This window comes from Cricetulus griseus, assembly GCF_003668045.3.
Source record: "Cricetulus griseus strain 17A/GY chromosome 1 unlocalized genomic scaffold, alternate assembly CriGri-PICRH-1.0 chr1_1, whole genome shotgun sequence".
In the NCBI taxonomy this organism is placed as follows: Eukaryota; Metazoa; Chordata; class Mammalia; order Rodentia; family Cricetidae; genus Cricetulus; species Cricetulus griseus.
Genome location: NW_023276807.1, coordinates 113457123 through 113470286, shown reverse-complemented (window position 1 = coordinate 113470286; position 13164 = coordinate 113457123).

The following is a 13164-nucleotide window of genomic DNA, read 5'->3' as shown; positions in this document are numbered from 1 at the left end:
CCCCAAATGCCAATGTATTTTTATGACTTTACATATTCTATTTTCTCTGCCTGGAATGTTATCCATGTGTCCTTCTATCAATTTTCTAAAGTGCTCATTCTTCAAAGTCTTACTCTGTTGGAACCCACCTCTTTTATTCTTAAGCCCTCTATGATCAGCTACAACTGAATTAGTACTTATTTGAATCTATTTGATTTATTCTCCTTCACATTATATTATAGTGAAATGTTTAATTGTATATTACATGTTTCTTACTAGAAATGCCCCTGTATTATTATAATTATATGTGAGAGAAGAAAAGAGAGAGAAAAATAAGAGAGTATTATAATTATTTATGTGAGAGAGGAAGAGGGAGAGAAAGAGAGAGAGACAGAGAGAGGTGGGATGAGAGAATAAAATGCTTATGGAAGCTGATAAATCCTAAAGTCCCAAGTTCTGAGGTGATTGTCCTGTGATAGTTGATTTTATGTCACCTTGGCTCAGCTAAAGAATACCCAGATACCTGGTAAAATATTTTTCCTAGAATAAAGAGTTTCCAGAAGACATTAGCATTTGAACCAATAAACTGAATAAAGAATATTCACCCTTAGTTATGTAGGCAGGTATTATGAAGTTCTATAAGGGCCCAAATAAACCAAAAGGCAAAAGGAAATGAATTTGCTCTCTATTGGGGGTGGATTAGAACACCCATCTTCTGCCCTTAAACATCCCAGCTCTTTGTTCATGGCTTTTGGGCCCAGCAACTGAAACCAGTATCTCTCCTACCTCCCAACCTTGATTATCAATCTTTAGAGTCAGTCTTACCCTGGTTCTCCATCAGATATCCTACATGCCCAGCTTGCAGACAACAGATGGTGAGACTTATCTGATTCTGTAATCATAGAAGATAATTTGTGCAATCTCTGTCATTTATTTATCTATCATTTATCTATCATCTATCTTTATCTATGGTCTATCAACCTATCTGTTTATAATAGAAATGTATTGGTAGTTTGTCCAATATGTGACTAAAAGATTGAAGACCCAGAGGACTGATGCTTCAATTCCAAACCTGTAGGATTATAACTTTTAGAAAGTCAAATTTCAATTTTAGATCACAGTCAGGAAGGAAAGCTTCCCGCACTTGAGTGAAAGTCAATATTTAGTCCTTCAACTTGGATGAAGCACATTGACATTAGATAGTACAATCTGCTCTGGCCAGTCTACCATTCAAATTAATACCAACCAGAAATACTTTCATGAACACATCCAGAATATTTGACCAAATATCTGGGATCACCATATCCCAGTCATTTAAACTAGTGACCATCAATTATAAGCCTATGCATTGCAAATCATCATAGGTTTATGACCTTTCAAATTATATTAAATATCCAGATAAAAGTAATAACATGATCAACTTTTTGCCAAACATTATAGAGTATTCCTGAGTGTAATTAGAAATTCTCTACTGGTAAGGTGATGGTATTGTTTTGTCAAATTGAAACAACCTAAAGTCATTTGGGAAGAGGGAACCTTAATAGAAGTCTGTGCAGGCATTGTTTTTTGGTTAATGATTAATATGGCAGGGCCCAGCCCACTGTGGGTGTTTCTGTTCCTAGGCAGGTGATATTGGGTAGTTTAAAAAATGAAGTTTTGAAGAGTTAGTTGAAGTAGGGTTCCTGATTCCAAGTTCTGTCTTGAGTTTCTGCCCTTGTTTCCCTCAGAGAAGAACTGTGAAAGTAAAAGACGAAATCAACCTTTTCATTCCCCAAGTTGGTTTCTGTACATTTTTTATCTTAGCAACTGAAACCTAACTAGAACATACTACCTCCTTCCCTATAAAAGGAAACATAATGCTTGAGTGGTGTTTAATTCTTTTTATTTGTATCTTATAACTTAATAAATGGATCCCAATCCACATAGAGGGATACTCCCTGAGCCAAGACACATGGGGGTGGGCCTAGGCCCTATCCCAAAGGATATGATAGACTCTGATGACACCCTATGGAAGGTCTCACCATCCCTGGGGAGCAGAAAGGATATGTGATAGGATGGGTTTTAGTTGGGGAGAGGGTGGGAGGGGAGGAGGAGAGGGAGTGGGAACTGGAATCGACATGTAATACAATCTTATTTCTAATTCAAATAAAAAAAGATGGAAAAAGTACTGTAACATAAAGTTAGCCATACTTAAATACTATGACTTATTATCAAAACACTATATTACACAATGAGAAGATGAAGTGAGAAAGAAAACACACATGCCAGCTTAATACAGATATGCATACCTGAAAGAATCATAAAATAAGGTGGAGGTATTCATATAAATTAGTCTTAAGCTCTGGTTTCATGGTTGAATCTGGTATTTGGTGCTACCTTTTCCCAGTATCAAATCTGCATTCTTGTTGCCTTCAGTAAGCAACTTAACTATATGTGTCTGTGTACATGTGAAGTAACCTGGTGATTTACTCTGGAAGCATCCTGCATATCAGTAATTCTGCCTGGATTTGATTACTAATTATAGTCACTGCTCATGTAGGGAATATCTTGCATCCCAGACACTCATCCTTGCTTCTATGGAATATTAGCCCAATTTGTCCATGGTCTTCAGGATCAATCACTGCAGTTCACACATAATATCTCCCTTAACTGTGTATTCAAAAGCATAAGGAGCACAAAGCAGCAAGTGGAAAACTTTAACTTCCAGCTCAATGGAATCATTGTGTCTCCCAGTAGAAGTATTTCTCCTGTGGAGCTAAAATAACTAGGGTAGCAGAGTATGAGGGTATAGGAACTAGAAATAAATATGGTGCTCATGGGTCGCTAGGGGTAAAATGAATTCTGATGCTCTCAGGTTTTACCACTTGATTCTTAGATCTGTGATTCCTGCCTTCTAAGTTTCACTGTATACTGTGTAGATTTGGAGCATATACAGATTTCTTGAGAACCTGATTGCATACTTGCAAGGTATTGTCACCCAGCTGGTACTGTATCTGAGTTGTTAGAGGCCACTCAACCATTCTGTCAGGCCATCTGTTTCTGGATAGTAGAAAACAGGGCAAGGACCATGGATTCTATGTGCATGGGTCGACTGGCACAGATTTTTTGGTCTATGATGTGTTTCTTAAGGATAAAAAAAATCTTGTGTAGGATATCACGACATTGAGTAAGGCATGTTAGAAGCCTGTGGATGATAATTTTGACAGCAACATTGCATTGTGTAAAGCAAATTCATATGCGAAGGAACTAAAATAAGAAGAAAAAAAAAAACATTGCTTCCTCCATGATGGGAGTGGTCCAATGTAATCAGCCTTCCACCAAATAGTTGAGCCAACCCTCGAGAGAATGACCTCCTTCTGAAGACTCATTGTTGGTTTCAGCTGCTGGGAGATTGAGCACTCAAGAACATTTTCAGCCTGGGTGACACTGTTGAGTGGAAGGCCATGCTGCTGAGGCCAGGAGTTAACTCTGTCCCTAAATCCACAACTATTTTCTTTATGATCTTATTGAGGAATGTCATGGTTGACTGAGGAAGGAGAGTCCTTGACATTAGAGAATGTGTCATTCTGTCCATTCTCTTCTAATGAGGTCATCTTTTGGTGAGCATGGCCATAAGAAAAACATCTTCATGGTTTTGTCTATTTGGAGAAGTCAATCCACAGATTTCTTCTCCAGATGTCCTTGCTAACTGTTTTCTAGTCATGTTCCTTTCCAAATCTTTGGTCATTCTGGCCAAATAGTATGCTGCAGCCATGAATAAGCATATAACCACACATCTAGCCATTTTTTCTTGCAGGCAGAGTGAAAAACCAGATGCTCTGTTTGAAATTCTACCCACTGCAAGTATCTCCCTTTACCACTATCTTCCAGGGATGGATCAGAAAGACTGCCCACATTTACATACTATATAGATACATTTTAAGATATAGCCTAACTTTGGTTTTATTGTTTTGTTTTGTTTTGGTTTTTTTGTCAACCAATTGTAGGGGTTCATCACGAGAACATGGGTAAAATCTAGAAGAAAAAAAGATAGTGTAGCAAAGGTAAGGACCATTAAGCATTTGTATTAACTTTTTTTCTAAATTTACATGTGATAATGCAATGTGTAATATTAAAACTCTGTGTAATTATCTTCCTTAAGATTTCTTTATTCTAGACATCTGGAGTCTGAGTTTCTTTCTTCTAGTTCATCATGAATAGGTAAGGTTATTCATAAACTATGCTAAGTAGCCAAACCATAGAATTCACTACTCTTTTTTTATTTTCATATCTTTGAACATTGTTCTATCTCCCTTGCTGTTTTGCACCTTCCTGGTCTTTAGGAATTATGTCTACTTTCAAATTTTGAGATTGAATTATTTTTGCTTTCACAAGTGAGAGAAAACTTAGAGTATTTATTTTTATGTGGCTAGTTTATTCACTTAACATAATGTCTTCTATTCTCATCCCCTTCTTTTTTTTAATGTAACTTATGTGTACTTTCAGAGTCTGTTCACACTCAACCAGGTATATTCAACTATTTTAATGACTGAGTGTTGCTGTACATGCCTTCACTTAGCCTTGATAGATCAAACACTTGATTAATGATGAGTAGCTCAGCTTGCGTGCTAACTTAGCAATTCAAGGTCCAACTTGTATTAAGGTTCAGAAGGAGGCCAAGAACTTCTCAAAGAGAATAAATATCCATAGATTTATTTAAAGCATTTGTGTTGCTGACTCACCTGTAGAGGTCAGCCAAGGACCCAAACTGTACCACCATTCTAGTTTGCTTTCCATTGCTATGATAAAACACTCTGACGATGAGCTATTTAGGGGAGGAAAGAGCTTATTTCAGTTTACAAGTTACAGTCCATTACTGAAAGAAGTGATAGCAGGAACTCAAGGTAGAAACTGAAGAAAAAGAATAGAGGAATTCTGTTGACTTGCTTATTTAATGCCTATGTCCATAGAGCATTCTTATACATCACAGGATCCCTGCCTAGGAATGGTACTACCCACACTGGGCTAGGTCTGCCTGCATCAATTATCAATCAAGGTACTGACCCACAGAAATTCCCACAGGCCAATCTGATGGAGGCAATTCTTAACTGAGTTCCCTCCTCCTAGGTGACTTAGTATATCAAGTTGACAGTAAAACCTGACAGTGCATAGCTACTTCAAGGTAGGCCTGGTATTTCTATCTTGCTACTTGTGCACCAACGTTTGTTACATGTTTCAAACAAGCAAGTGTACAAAACATTTTTTAAAGATTTTTTTTATTTATTATGTATACAATGTTCTGCCTGCATGAATGCCTGCAGGCTGGAAGAGGGCACTGGATCTCATTATAGATGGTTGTGAGCCACCATGTGGTTGCTGGGAATTGAACTCGGGACCTCTGGAAGAGCAGTCAGTGCTCTTAACCTCTGAGCCATCTCTCCAGCCCCCTGTACAAAACATTTTTAACTGCAGCATTAAGTGTAGAACCTTGCTTGAAAGGCCTGTGTCAATAAATTTATGTTTCTTCCATATTATTCCATCCCATTACTGCACATCCTACATAGGTTCCCTTGATTTCTCTCTGACTTTGTAAATTAGAAAATTCAATAGTTCTTTGGGATTATAAAGCATCCCTCCTTTGATCATCACTTGCATCTCATTGTTGTAGGACAGACGGGACCTGAGTGCAATGGTAGAGTGGTAGGCTGGTCCTGAGGAGACTAAATGTTGTCTGCTTGGCAACAGCCTTAGGGAGGCCATTCTAAGTCCTTCGGGCAATGTATTATCAATCCCCACAATCTACTTTACTCTCTTGTCTTTTTGTTCAAGTACTAATTTGTAGAAAGACCCTCATGGACACATCCAGAATAATTTTTGATCAACCATCATTGTATATGGCTCAGCCAAACTGACACGGAAAATGAATTATCAGACTAAGAAGATAGTTTCATCAGAAAAGTGCATACAAACCACAACTCATGTTCCCAGCACCCATACAAAAAGTCTAGGACACTGTTGCATGCCTATAATCCCTGAGCGCGGGGATCTCTGAAGCTGGCTTGTATGAGACCATTTGTTTAAAACTAAGGTGGAGAAGCTGGGAGGCATGGCTCAGATGTTAATAGCACTCCCTGCTTTTGCAAAGGACTCAAGTCTGGTCCCCAAAATCCATATGAGATGCTCTACAACCTTCTGTAACTCTAGCTCCAGGAGCCTGAACTCACATGTACAGGCCCCAACACACACACACACACACACACACACACACACACACACACACACACACACACACACACAATTATAACTTAATAAGTGGTGAGCAATTGAGGAAAATATCTGATGTTGGTCCCTGATTTTACCTGCACCTGTACACGTGTGTATGCACATCTATACATGCATGAATATGTGCTCATACACATGCATCATCACAATTGCCAGCACTTGCCTAGTACTTGATGCACCATGATGACAACAAATTGTGAGGAATTGAACTGATCATGCAAGCTACTGTGGATGTAAGTATTGACTTATTTGGAAATGAGCTTGTATCTGATAACGTATCACCCAGCATGCCATATATATTGAACTGTTTGCTAGATATCAATAAATTCATCTCAATCTAGTTTGCCATGAGGTGCTAAGTAGGAGACACTGTGGCTGTTAGTTTCTACACAGAAGGCTAAGGGATTCTTGTCCCATTAAAGAATCAAAGAAAAAGTTGTGTTCTGGATCAGAGAATCAAGGAAAACCTACATAAAGAGAAAAAAGAAAAAAAGGAAAAGAAAAAAGGAAGCAAGCAAAAAAAAAAAAAAAAGAGCATGTATGGCCCATGCTAAAGGATGAACCCCAGATACTTGTCCTGTAACTGATGACTGTGAAAGCTCAGAAGACAGACACAGTACTGCACATCCACACACAGTACTTTCTTCCAGCACCTCACAGCTGGGGTCTTGACTGGAGGATTCCCCACATACAGGAGAACTGTGGGCTTTTCTGCTCAATGTGGGCAGCTGAGAAATCCATGTGCATTTAACATTCACTTTGTACCTCTAAGCATTTTGCCAGTTTCCTGCAGAAGTATGTGTCATGTTTGTGAGTGGAAAATAGAAATATAAATTAAAAGCTGGTGGTAAGTTAGTGGGATAACTTTTTTGCAAGGCCATTGATTGGGCAGTATGGATGAAATGTTTTGCATTTGCCTACACATTTCTTGAAAATGATACTGCTTCAAGGATTTTGCAATGGACACATGTAGGTACACAAAACAATATAAAAATATTCACTTCAGGGTACTGGATTGGGGGAAAATGGAAACAATGGGAATATCTAGAGGAAGGGACAGTTAAGACAGTTAAGGTTCGCTTGTGATAGTAATTCCCACATCATTTGAAAAATACGTCTTTGTTAAGGACAATCCACTCAGAAAACAAGTTTGTCAAAAGCAAAATTGGCCAGATGAAAGCAGTGGATTAATGACTTGTCCCTACCACATAATCATGACATTAAGTGCTGTCTTCAGGAACAGAGAAGCCTCTTCCCTACCTCAGCCACTCGGCTCTTCAAAGGCAACATAAGGCACAAACCTGGCCAGTTCTGGGAAGTGTAGCATTATGTACACTTGTTTTCAAAATACATTGTTTGATCTTGTATTAAGATAGGACTGTTATGAAAGAAACACACACGCACACACATTTTAGGTGTCAGTCTGAATAATAATGAAGTCAATTCCCAACAGGCATCAGCATAAGGTCCCCTTCCTTCAAAAATTGTCCAGTTCCAAGTTTGTTCTTCATGGGATTTGGGAAACTTCACAGAGCATTATTATCCCTGGGCATATATGATGTCTTCAGGAGCCTGAAGTCAGAAGCAAATCCCAGAGTCTTTCTATGTAGCTCTATAACAGTGTGAGGGAGTTAGGAAGCAAGTGACTAGGGCAGATGAAGGGAATAAAGCAGCTAAAAGTAACGCCAGGCCATCTCCTGTGACTGGGCAGGGCTTCCAGTGGAGGTATTGGGACACTGATCCATATTCAGACCTATCCCAAAAGAATGAGCCCACCCCTGACTCTGCCTGGAGGGCCAGGACCCAAAGGCTAGATAGCCCAGAGAGTTAAGATAGAACCAAATATAATTGGAGAGCAAAAACCATCAATGTAATGATGCCTAACAATATTCTACTATACTCATAGATGGGTGACTAACCCAATTGTCATCAGAGAGGCTTCATCCAGTAACTGATGGAAACTGATGCAGAGACCCACAGCTGAGCATTGGGCCAAGCTTGAGGAATCCTGCTGAAAAGAGGATTAAATATTGTGCAAACCAGAGGAGGTCAAGGACATCACAAATGAATCCAGAGAAACAACTAACCAAGTCTCATCAGAGCTCACTGAGTCTGGGCTGACAGCCAGAGTGCCTGCATGGAACCAACCTAGGCCCTCTACATTATGAGTGACATTTGTATAGCCTAGTCTACTTTCGGGACTCCTACTAGAGGATGCAGGGGCTGTCCCTAATGCTTTGGCTGGCTCTTGGGAACCTATTCCTCATACTGGGTTGCCTTGCCCAGCTTTAGTACAAAGGGAGGAGCATAGTCCTATCACAACTTGATATGCCATGCTTTGTTGATACTCATGGGAGGCCTGCCCCTTTCTGAACAGAAGCAGAAGAGGAGAATTGTATGGGCACAGGGGAGTTGTGGGGAAGAAATGGGCGGAGAGGAGGAAGGAGAAACTGGTCAAGGTATAAAATAAATGAATAATTTTTAATGATTTTATTTATTTTATGTATGAGTGCTCCATCTGCATATACACCTTTATGTCAGAAGAGGGCAGAATATCTCATTATAGATGGTTATGATCCACCATGTGGTTGCTGGGAATTGAATCCAGGACCTCTGGAAGAGCAGGCAGTGCCCTTAAACACTGAACCATCATTCCATCCCTAAACTAATAAATTTAATTAATAAAAAAGTAATATAGAAATAGCATACATGTCTTTTAAAAAGTCAAGATAAAAGGTTACACAGTATGATGTTGAAGCTTATGTGTTAGAATGAAACTGGTAACAGTCAGAGATTCAGTCATTACTCACTTGTGAAATACTCACCATCTACTGCATTCCATGCAAGGACATGTGTGACTATAGAGGTGCTATATCAGTCTATGGGAAGAGAAAACATCTACTTACATACACACAACCTACTTTCATAGATCTTATCTATGTGAGGACCAGGACCATGGATTGTGCATGTTAACCCTTCATGCACACCTAACTTAACAGAGCTGTTGGGAGATTTCCCAACATATAATTTCACTTAAAGTCTCAGACTCTACATTTGTATGGCAACTAGTAGGCAGACAGTAAAGGTTTTCTTTCTTTCTTTTTTTTTTTTTTTTTTTTTTGGGCTGGTCTTGAACTCACAGAGATCTGCCTGCCTCTGCCTCCGGAGTACTGGGATTAAAGGCGTGAGCCACCACCATTGGGCTAAAGGGTTTTCTTAAAAACAAAACAAAAACAAACAAAAAACCCAACATTCTTTAGTGTTTGCACTTGTGTGTAAGTGGGAATGTCCCACAGCAAGCACACGTAGTTCAGAGAACAATTAGTAGAGTTGGTTTTCTCCTATCATGTGGGTCCTATGAATTCAATTCAGGTTATCAGCTTGGTAGCAGGAGCCTTTACCTACTGAGCCATCTCACCTGTCCTGGTGCTCTTATTGCTATTATTATATCTTTGCTATTGTAGGAATAGACAATAAGCAGAGTCTCATGAACTACCTCCAGCTAGCTATGCTGCTTTGGGCTTTGAGCCTCTTAGTGCCTGAATTTCAGACTTTGCATAGTCCTTCTTTATTTCAACAAAGTACAACATTTTGGGTAGTTTGTGTCTTTGGAAATCTGTTTTCTTGTGATGTCATGTAGCTGCAGGGTTCCTCTGACACTCCAGGGGAGATTTCTTCCATGGCTTTCCCTGGCTTTGTTTGTACTCTGGCAGTCCCTGAAATTCCTTAGGTGGGAGCATCATCACTTTAATCCTGCCTCCCTCCTCCTTGTCTGTGTCTCTTTTTACATGGACAGCAGTCATTAGAATGATTATCTGTCCTAATTCAGTGTGAACTCCTTATTGCCACACACACACTGCCCTTATTTATGAAGAAACCCACATTCATGGATAGTGGGTATAAAGTGTCTCTGTGTGTGGGGGGAGTAATGAGTCACCCCATACTCACTTCTGTGGAAGAGGATTTTCCATTGTAGGTCCATGGACATAGGAAGGCCCCCTCTATTTGCCTGCTTTGGACTGAAAAAGTAGGCATATGACCCAGGGCTGGCCACACCCTTGGCTATGGAGACTGGCTTAGATGAAGGCTATGTCGACACCAGTCAGCAAGACACCAAGCTGAGGTTTTTGCTAGAATCTACAAAGAAAACCTCTCTGCTGCTAAGTGAGGAATTTGCAATCCTAGCTGTACCCACAATGACTGAAAGGACAGAGGCTGCCAAAAAGTAGAAAAGCCAACTATATATACAGCTACACAGTCCAAGACTCTAGAACGTAGGTTGGAATCCTGGATCCTCCTGTACCTGAATCCAAGTGCTTATGGTTTTCTAATTATGCCAACAAACCTCTTTACTTCTTTTTTGTTTGGAGCATTTAGCTCAAGGTTTCTTTTACTTATAAGTAACAGTCTTGAGTGAAGCCTTGTCTTTATTCTCTTGCTATGTGTGTTCTTCCCTTATGAATGAGATGTGTTGTACATCTGATAACCATGTACTTGAACAGGCCTGTTCCCTAGCTGCTCACAATTGAATGTGGATACAGACACAGGCTGTGGGCTGTATTGATTGACAGCATGAAATAGAAAGAAGCCAGCCTGCCCTGGTTTACTTCTCGTTCCACCCATTATTACCTGTGTAACCTCAGGCAGGTCCCCTAACCTGTCTGTGGTGGTGTTTTCTAATCTTGAAAATAGCAACAGTAACTCTCGGTTTTTTTTTTTTCTTATGGGATTTTTGTAAGGATTCTGTGAGTTAATATTTATAGTGTAGAGAAGTGTCTGACACTTCCCAACAGCTACTTATCACTATGGACCAGAAACTATTATTCCTGATTTCTGTATTAAATGAACACTGCTATCTGTATTTTACAAAGAGATTAACTAAAGGTAACAGCAGGGACCTGACTTAACCTAATTAACACAGCAAAGATGAGACAACGCTAGATCAAGAAAGGAGAGGCTTTGGTACTCGCCATAGGTCAGATTGAGATTACAGCAGTCTCAACAGCAGTTTGGGATCTTTTGGGATTCTAAGGATTTCCCATGGCAAACAGTGTTCTAGGGAAAGGACTCCTGGATAGAGATCATTTAAATTTAGTTTAGTGTGTGTGTGTGTGTGTGTGTGTGTGTGTGTGTGTGTGTGTGTGTGTGTGTGAGAGAGAGAGAGAGAGAGAGAGAGAAAGAGAGAGACAGAGAGACAGAGAGAGAGACAGAGAGAGAGACAGAGAGAGAGAGAGACAGAGAGAGACGTATGTGTACTGGCACACACACCATTCTATTTGTATGGAGGACAGAGGACAACTTTGTGGAATCATTTTCTCCTCCACTTTATATGGATTTCTGGTCTTTTACTAACCCTTGTTGACAGGCTTGCATAGTAATCACCTTTCCCCAGCTTCCCACTATGTTTATGACTCTTTTAAATTTTTTATTTACTTACTTACTTAATACTTTGTATGTGTAGGTGTGCATGTGTGACGTGGAGATTAGTAAACAATTTACAGAAATGGATCCTCTCCTTCCACCATGCAGGGTCAAAGGGTTGAACTAAGACCCTCAGTCTTGGCAACAGACACCCTCATCCATTGATTTATCTTCTTAGCCCAGGGAAATCCCCAAGTTATCAAATTTGCCACAACTCTTATTTTTTGTTCAGTATATAACATCACACCTGACTTGTAATAAGTACCCAACGAATCTATTCTTCATAAATAAGTAAATAATTAAATGAGCGATTTTATACATCTCTGCTATGTGAGAGCCTGGCCCTAGACTGGGGTTGCAATTTGTTAGAATAGTTCCTACATTTTCATTCTGGTAAACTTTCAACCATTTAATGTCCAAAAATATACTGAACACCCACACATGCCAAGCCTCATGTTGACCTTTAAGAGCACTTACTATACAAAGCCAAACCTTCATGGGCTCATGTGGGACCTTCAGTCCACATGTCAATGCACAAGAGCAAGGAACAAGAGCATATCTGTGAATACAATGAGCAGAAATGTAGGTAGGGTATGATGGATTACGAGTGAGTTATTAAGATAATTTGGCCAGGGGACATGGGGAAATATCCTTAGTTGAGAATAGCTTGTAGCTGCCGAAAATCTAGTCATACCAGAACCCAAGAAGTGGTAGAGTTTTCGAGTCGAGAGGAAAGATTTGCTATATCCCAAAAATGAAGTGGCAGAAGAGCTGTGGGAAATGGATGGGATGGGAGCAGTGCTGACACGGCTGGAAAGGGAGGGGAAGGAAAGATGGCATGGAGTCAGATAGAGGATGTTCAATAGCACACTTTTTCAAGTTACAGAGATGTGGTGCATTACAGATGTTCAACCTGTTGAAGGTCAGCTCTGTGTTGAAAGGTCCAAGTCATGGGCTTGTATTTGACTACCTGTTCTTCAGAACTGAGCTATCATCACTGATGATGCTCTTTCTTAGTCATTATGATTATGTGCTAGATTTTATTTTCAGTTAAGAAGACATTCATTAGAGAGCAGTAGTGACCACAATAGAAAATGATATCCAAACATGTCTTCAGGGCTGAGAGAGTTCCAAGCTCTTTAACTGAGACCCAGAAACACCCTCCTTAAGTTCCAGGTTGACTATGCATTTCCAAGGGCTGCATAACAACCAGTGATACTGTTGCAGCAAATACTTTTGGAATATATAGAGCCAAAGAGCCTTTCAATGGGCATCATACAGAAGCAACAAGGGAGCTCTTGAAGCCTCTACTTCATGCTCTGAGAGAGGAGTTTTGTTTCTTTTCTTGATGAAATACTTATTTAAAAAAAAGCAAAAAGCAACACAATAAATAAACAAAACCAGCAGCAAATCTTCAAAAATCAACTTGATGAAGGTTGGTTTCTGTAGATTATAAGATAAAAGGATACATTGCTTCATGGCAGAGATTCTTTTCTTGATGAA